The following is a 7,010-nucleotide window of genomic DNA, read 5'->3' as shown; positions in this document are numbered from 1 at the left end:
GAAGTTCATTCATTGATTTCTAATTATGTTTCTGTTCTAAACTCAGGTGATTTCTAAAATTCACAAAGATTAAAACATGCTATGCCAGGGCCTCTGCCAAAACAATTAAATCATAACTTCCAGGAGTGGAATGTTGATGTCGGGATTTTTAAGTGCTTCCAGGTGATTCTTGTATTTGGCCAGGGTTGCCAACAGTTGGACTTGAAGAACCTGCTATGGTATGATTTTATCTGGCGTAGGAAAGGAGAGAATAAAGGTTCAGGCCTTTAAGGAAAAAAATGGGATAAAAATTGGTAACATTTTTTATAGGTTAATTAAAAACTCATACTACCTTTTTCCATTTCTGCTTTATTTTTTCCTTTTTACCATATTCTTAGATCATGGTTCAGCATCTGTTTTCCCTCTTCTCTCTCAAACCTGCCTTACTAAGACATTTCATTACCAATGAATATTTCATTTGAAGAATTGTGAAAGTGATCAAAAGCAATATTACTTGGGAAATGGAACTTACACGATCTACTGCTAAGAAGATGACACCGAAACTGTAATGGAATATATTTTATTTTAATTTTTGCAGCTGTGAGGATGTGTGCTTTCAGTAAGTATATATTAAAGGTAATTCACTGCAAATATGTCAGCATCTATAAAAAAGAAGAACACAGGAAAACAGACTAAATTTAGTCAGAAAGAAGCTAAAGGCATCTGTTTTATTATATAAGGTTGTTGAAAGCATGGTAGCTTAGCCCAACAAAAAACTGGGCAAATGGCCAGTATTTGGGCAGAAAAAGAGAACTTTTTCCAGATGCACTACCTTCACTCCCAGCATCTTCCTAATGTCTTCGCTATTCTTACCATTGTTTGAGAAGCAGTTGTAAGAATTTACTCTCAGAAACTGCACCTCCCAGAAGTCATACATAGAGCTGCTATGCCCCCAGATAGTAGCTACAAGCCACATGTGCCTGTGTACATTTAAATTTAATTAAAATTAGAAATTTAGTTCTTCTGTGAGATGCTTGCAGACTACACATTTCAGATGCTTGCGGACTACATGTGGCTATTGGTTACCATATTGGGTAGCAAAGAATATGTTCCCAAATAGTTCAATTGGACGGGGCTTCACTAGAAAACAATGCAAATGTGAATGCAATGCAAAAGTGAAACATAGCTGTTGGCTATGGTCATTCCATGTTCTTTTGGAGCCCTAAAGAACATAGAGACTAATTCTCTTTGTCTCAGTTTTCTCTTTTAACAAATGGTTTTAAAAATAATAATCAACTCCAAAGGAAAGGTTGAAGGATTATGTTTAAGTGTTTTAAGGAGTATAATTCTAAATAAAAACCCCTAAACATGGAAAGCACCTGTGTTCTTATTTTCATTATGGGGAAAAACTAAGGTGTAATATACAGAAGGATTACCATTGTTTCTCAAAATATAGTCTATGCACTCCTCGTTTAGAAATCCCCCTTAGTGATTGTTAAAAATACAGATGTCTGGGCCTCATCCCAGAGTTACTGAATCAGACTATTTGGAGTGAAACCCATGACTGGGCATTTTAACAATCCACTGATGACAGTTATGCATACTATTTTTCTAAATGCCTTTTTGGCAAAGAATCATTTTTAACCCTTCTTAGCGTCTCCCACTTTGTGTTTACACATTAATTTGACTGATAGAATTTACCACTCCTTTGGTCATTTGGTGATTTGCAAACCTGTTTGGGAAGTCAACAGTCTCTCCAGCAGTGAGATTACAACCATGATGCTGCAGAGAGAGTTAAATTGCAGTGTATTCCACACTAGCTTTTGCTGTGACTGGGCAGTACCATCGAGTTTTAGTGATGTTGTTTAGCATATCTCACATAAATTGCTCATTTGGGGCTACCCAAATGATTACCTAGGAAATATTTTGCACAGTTTCTGAAAGAAGCTGTTTCAATTGCAAACAGCAGGAAAACACAGCCATTAAAAGAGAAAGAATGCCTATGTTTTTACAACAAAATAATTAGAAACCATTACTGGTGCTGTTTAGATTCCAGTACCCCATCTATCTTACTTTCAATTAGAAACAGTGTGCCCGAATAGGAAAAGTCAGCTAAACACGAGTACATTTTGACTGTACTGTTTTGATAAAGTGTGACCCCACTGATAACATAGTCAATGCAATTTTCTTTAAGTACAACTCTTGTTAGCTCGTTTGAGTTTTCAAGGTAAAGAGCTGGCTAACAATTTGACAAATTTACATCCATTTATCTATCATGCTAATAGAATCTCAGAGGTGGAATTTTTCAGTTTAGGCCCCACTTGTACTCAATGTCTGGATCTCTGCACAGCTTCCTTGGTGAGTGACTGTCCATCCTCTCCATTTGAACCCTTTCAAAAATGAGATAATTATTTCGTCCAAACAAAGCCATTCCTGCTTTGGAACAGCACTTACTTATAAAAAACTTCCTGGGGGCACCTGGGTGGCGCAGTCGGTTGAGCATCCGACTTCAGCCAGGTCACGATCTCGCGGTCCGTGAGTTCGAGCCCCGCGTCGGGCTCTGGGCTGATGGCTCGGAGCCTGGAGCCTGTTTCCGATTCTGTGTCTCCCTCTCTCTCTGCCCCTCCCCCGTTCATGCTCTGTCTCTCTCTGTCCCAAAAATAAATAAATGTTGAAAAAAAAAAAAAAAAAAAAAAAAAACTTCCTGTATCTTTCTTTTATCATTTGGCTCTAGTTCTGCCCTCTTGCACCACATGGAATAAACCTAATGCCTCTTTACATGACAACCTTTCCAATAGTGGAAAATCACTAGTGTTCGCCTGTCATCTGCATTGTGTTCAGAAGTATTTTCTTTTCATGTATTCTGGCTTTCAGCTAATGGTGACGAGAATAGAACAAATCATTATAAGTTTCTTCTACTTCAAAACACTTGCCCATATTATCCTTCTTAATTTAGACCATTAAGGGTTGACAGTTCATAGTTGCTAGTTCAAAGAGACTTAACCTAACCTACAACTGAGATTGTCTTGAGTAATAGGGATCTTAAGAAAGTGTACCCATTTCATTTAAACTTCAGTGGTCTATTTAATCTCTTTGGTGAAAGCTCAAACTTTATTCATTAACTCAGCATATTTATTAAATGTCCAAATCCTGCGTGTAAGGACACAATCATGAGCTAGAAGTGTAAGATCTAGAGAAACAAACCTTTAGATGTCTGTATAATACAGACCTTAAGTATTACCCTTTCAGGAGTACTCATTTGAAAGTGGGGCCAAAGGTGGTGGTGGGGTGGGATACGGGGAGTCAAAACAACAGAAAGGGCAGTAATCCAGGTGTCAGAGAGGCACAATATAATTTGGTTAATCCAGCTCTGCCTTGTAACGTGTATTCATTTTTTTTTTACTTACTTACTTACTTATTTATTTATTTATTTATTTATTTATTTATTTATTTATTCTTTTTTTCCCAATATATGAAGTTTATTGTCAAATTGGTTTCCATACAACACCCAGTGCTCATCCCAAAAGGTGCCCTCCTCAATACTCATCACCCACCCTCCCCTCCCTCCCACCCCCATCACCCTCAGTTTGTTCTCAGTTTTTAAGAGTCTCTTATGCTTTGGCTCTCTTCCACTCTAACCTCTTTTTTTTCCCCTTCCCCTCCCCCATGGGTTTCTGTTAAGTTTCTCAGGATCTACATAAGAGTGAAACCATATGGTATCTGTCTTTCTCTGTATGGCTTATTTCACTTAGCATCACACTCTCCAGTTCCATCCACGTTGCTACAAAGGGCCATATTTCATTCTTTCTCATCGTCACGTAGTACTCCATTGTGTATATAAACCACAATTTCTTTATCCGTTCATCAGTTGATGGACATTTAGGCTCTTTCCATAATTTGGCTATTGTTGAGAGTGCTGCTATAAGCCTTGTAAACATCTCACATGGCCTTTAGCAAGTCACTTAGCCTGCCTTGGCTGCATCATCTGTATCCTGCCTGTCTTGTGAATTTACATTCATTTTGTTGTGTTTTCATCAGTTGGGATGATGCTTATCAAATGAGTTTCTATTAAAGACAATGAAGTATAGTTTACTAAGTAGAGACATAGTAATACTCTGTGCTACATTGCTTGACAGTTTACTAAGTGCTTCTCAACCAGTATATCCTTAAATGTCCTTAAATATTTTCAACAATTTGTGAACTCTTCCTCCATTTGTGAGGTAAAGACACTGCAACTAGGAGGGAATAGGCATCCAATTAGGAAATTATTATGATGAATTTTATCATTACCTTTTATTTAATGATTTCCGGGTTATCTTGTTAGTTAATGTCTAAAGGGTTTTTTTGCTCAAAATCCAGTTTGCCATCCACTTGGTAGATGCTGAAGCTGGTTCGATAGATTGTGATATCTCTTCTTATTTAACAGTCTTAATTTTTTTCATGACAGACAGACTTTTGCCATTTTCCATGTTCTTTGCCAGACTGATGGAGTAGCTGATTCTATGGCTTGATCCCATGATTCTTGTTTCCAATTTGACATTTTGCCTTTGACCGTTTTAAAAGTAACCGCTGAAATACAAAGGAACTTAAAAAGGCCTCTTGAATGAGTGGCTTGATCCCCATTTGTGCCAGTTCCCTTTTCCCAGAAATCTACTTTGTAGTGTTTTGTTAGTTGAGTTTTAAGTGTCTCAAGAGGTGGCAGATCTGGCATTTCCTTGGCAGCATATTTCACAGTCTAATAATCTTAATAGCTTTCATACCCTGGAATGTGTTTAATCCCATCTTATGTGTTTGTATAGGTTAAATTTTTCCAAGGGCTTCTCATCACCCTCACAAGAGGCATTTTTAAATGGTCTCATCACTTTTTAATTGCTTAAACTTTTACCTTTTAGTTTTAGTGTTTAAAATAATAAGTTCAGAATAAGCATTTAATCATTTGTCTCACAAAGGCTTGACATGGTTGTAACCAGGGTCACTTTCAGCATGTTTTGCTCAACTTAATCCTACAGTTTTCCTCTTTTATCCTTTCCCATCAAATTAAGTTCATTCTCTGTATTCTTATTTAGGTAGCAGTAATTAAAATAGTACCTATAATTTACCCCATGTTTACTATATATCAGGTGGTGGGCCATGCACTTGACCAGAGTTTCTCAACCTCAGCACCAATGATATTTTGGGTCGGACAGTTCTTTGTTGTGCACTGTAAAATGCTGCGTAGCATTGTTGGTTTCTGCCCATTAGATGCCAATAGCACCTCTGAGTTATGATGACCAGAAACATCTCCACACGTTGTCAGATGTCCCCTGAGGAGCAAAATTGCCCCTATTTGAGCACCACTGATTTCCATGATCTCATTTAACCCTTATGAAATCCTTGTAAAACAAGGATTGTAAGACAAAATGGTATTATCTTAGCGTTAATAGCTGAAGAAAATGAGGCTAAATGAGGATAAATTATCTAGTCACACAGCTAGCAAATGGAGAAGCCAACATATGAACCCCTCTTCTGCCTTCAAACCTAATGATTTTCCTACTATCAGTACAAACTTCAGTAATAATGTGTTCACAATGTTAGTGTTGCTTTAATATGTTTTATTAAGTTGAGTGGCACTGTAGAGTCTTTTCTTCACATTTATTTTCTATTTTATCTTAATCTTTAAATCTCTTTCCTTTGAGGAAAACAACGCCCTCAATGTCTGCATGAGGATCTTTCTTTGTATTATTATTTAGTACTTTATGATGGTCTTCTTTGAAGCTAGGATGACTTACTTGATTTATCAAGATCTCATTTTGTTTCAACCTTCTGAAAGATTTAGGATTTCTCTCTGCTCTTCCTAGTCCACAAATGTCATTGGCCTTTCCTCTATTACATTGATAAAATATCTGCTATTCTAGATGGCATACTCCATTGCATGTCTCTTCCCCAAACATCTTTCGTTCTCTTTGGATTTTTGCCAGTTTACAATGCATTGATTCTTTAGAATTCATAGCATTCTGATTTTCCAGATAAAGAAGAGCAGGTGCTGAGGAGAAGTAGAGGAAAAGGATAATGAACAGGTAAGCAGTGCGACAGTAGCTGCAGCAGCCATAGAAAGAGCCTGTAATCCTTCATCTCCTAGAAGCATATAGGTTTTAGGAGAAGCATCAAAACATCACAAAATGCAATTTGAAACTCAATCTTAGTCAACATAAATGAAGAATATGAAATATATGGTTTATACCTAGGCTTGAGCTCCTTGTTTATACTTACTAGCTGCAGTGAAAACATGATTTAGATGCCAGGAATTCAGCAATGGTCAAATACTTCCCAAGGGGGAAAAGAAGCATAATTTGATCATTTCTTTCTGACTTCCCATTTCTTAGCCCATTTTTTAAAATCTATCATTCCAAGCCACACAGAGAAAGCTAATCAGACCAAAAAACGAGCCTTATTCTCATATTTTCCTTTGGTGACTACAGCCACTCTGTTTGGAGGTCACCACTCCCGATGTAACAGAATGAGAGTCAAAGGGTTTAAGACAATGTCGAATAAGCAAAAGAATACAACTACAAGTGTGGAGCATAAGGCACTAAGCTCCAACTACTGTCAAGTTTTTCTTAAGGGTCACCAAAATAATGCATTTCTAAGATGTTTCACCAAACTGAGTGCAAACTCTGTAACTGTGATAAGGAACAAAGCTTATTCAGATACTGGTGATATGAGGCTTCATCGATACTTTCCTCTGACCAGCTGCAACTATTTAATAACTGGGTTAATGATCAGATGTTTGGTAAGTAACCTGTGAGTTGATTGAACTTACTATGTGTCCTTTATGTGGTTTGCCTCTGTAGGCACATTAAGTAACTTGAACACTTGAATGATATGGGCTAAAGGGCACATTTCCTTGTGGCATCAGATAATCAGGACAGAATTTGAGCAATGAGAGAGATAGCTTGACTTGGCACCCTTAAATGTTTCTGTTCACAACTTTACTATGCTTGTTAACAGGGCATGTGCCCTTAAAAGACTGAGGAGAGTTGGGGAAAGAGGCT

The sequence above is a fragment of the Prionailurus viverrinus genome, chromosome X (assembly GCF_022837055.1).
Source record: "Prionailurus viverrinus isolate Anna chromosome X, UM_Priviv_1.0, whole genome shotgun sequence".
In the NCBI taxonomy this organism is placed as follows: Eukaryota; Metazoa; Chordata; class Mammalia; order Carnivora; family Felidae; genus Prionailurus; species Prionailurus viverrinus.
The sequence above is the reverse complement of the archived record's forward strand: the minus strand, read 5'-3'. Positions refer to the sequence as shown.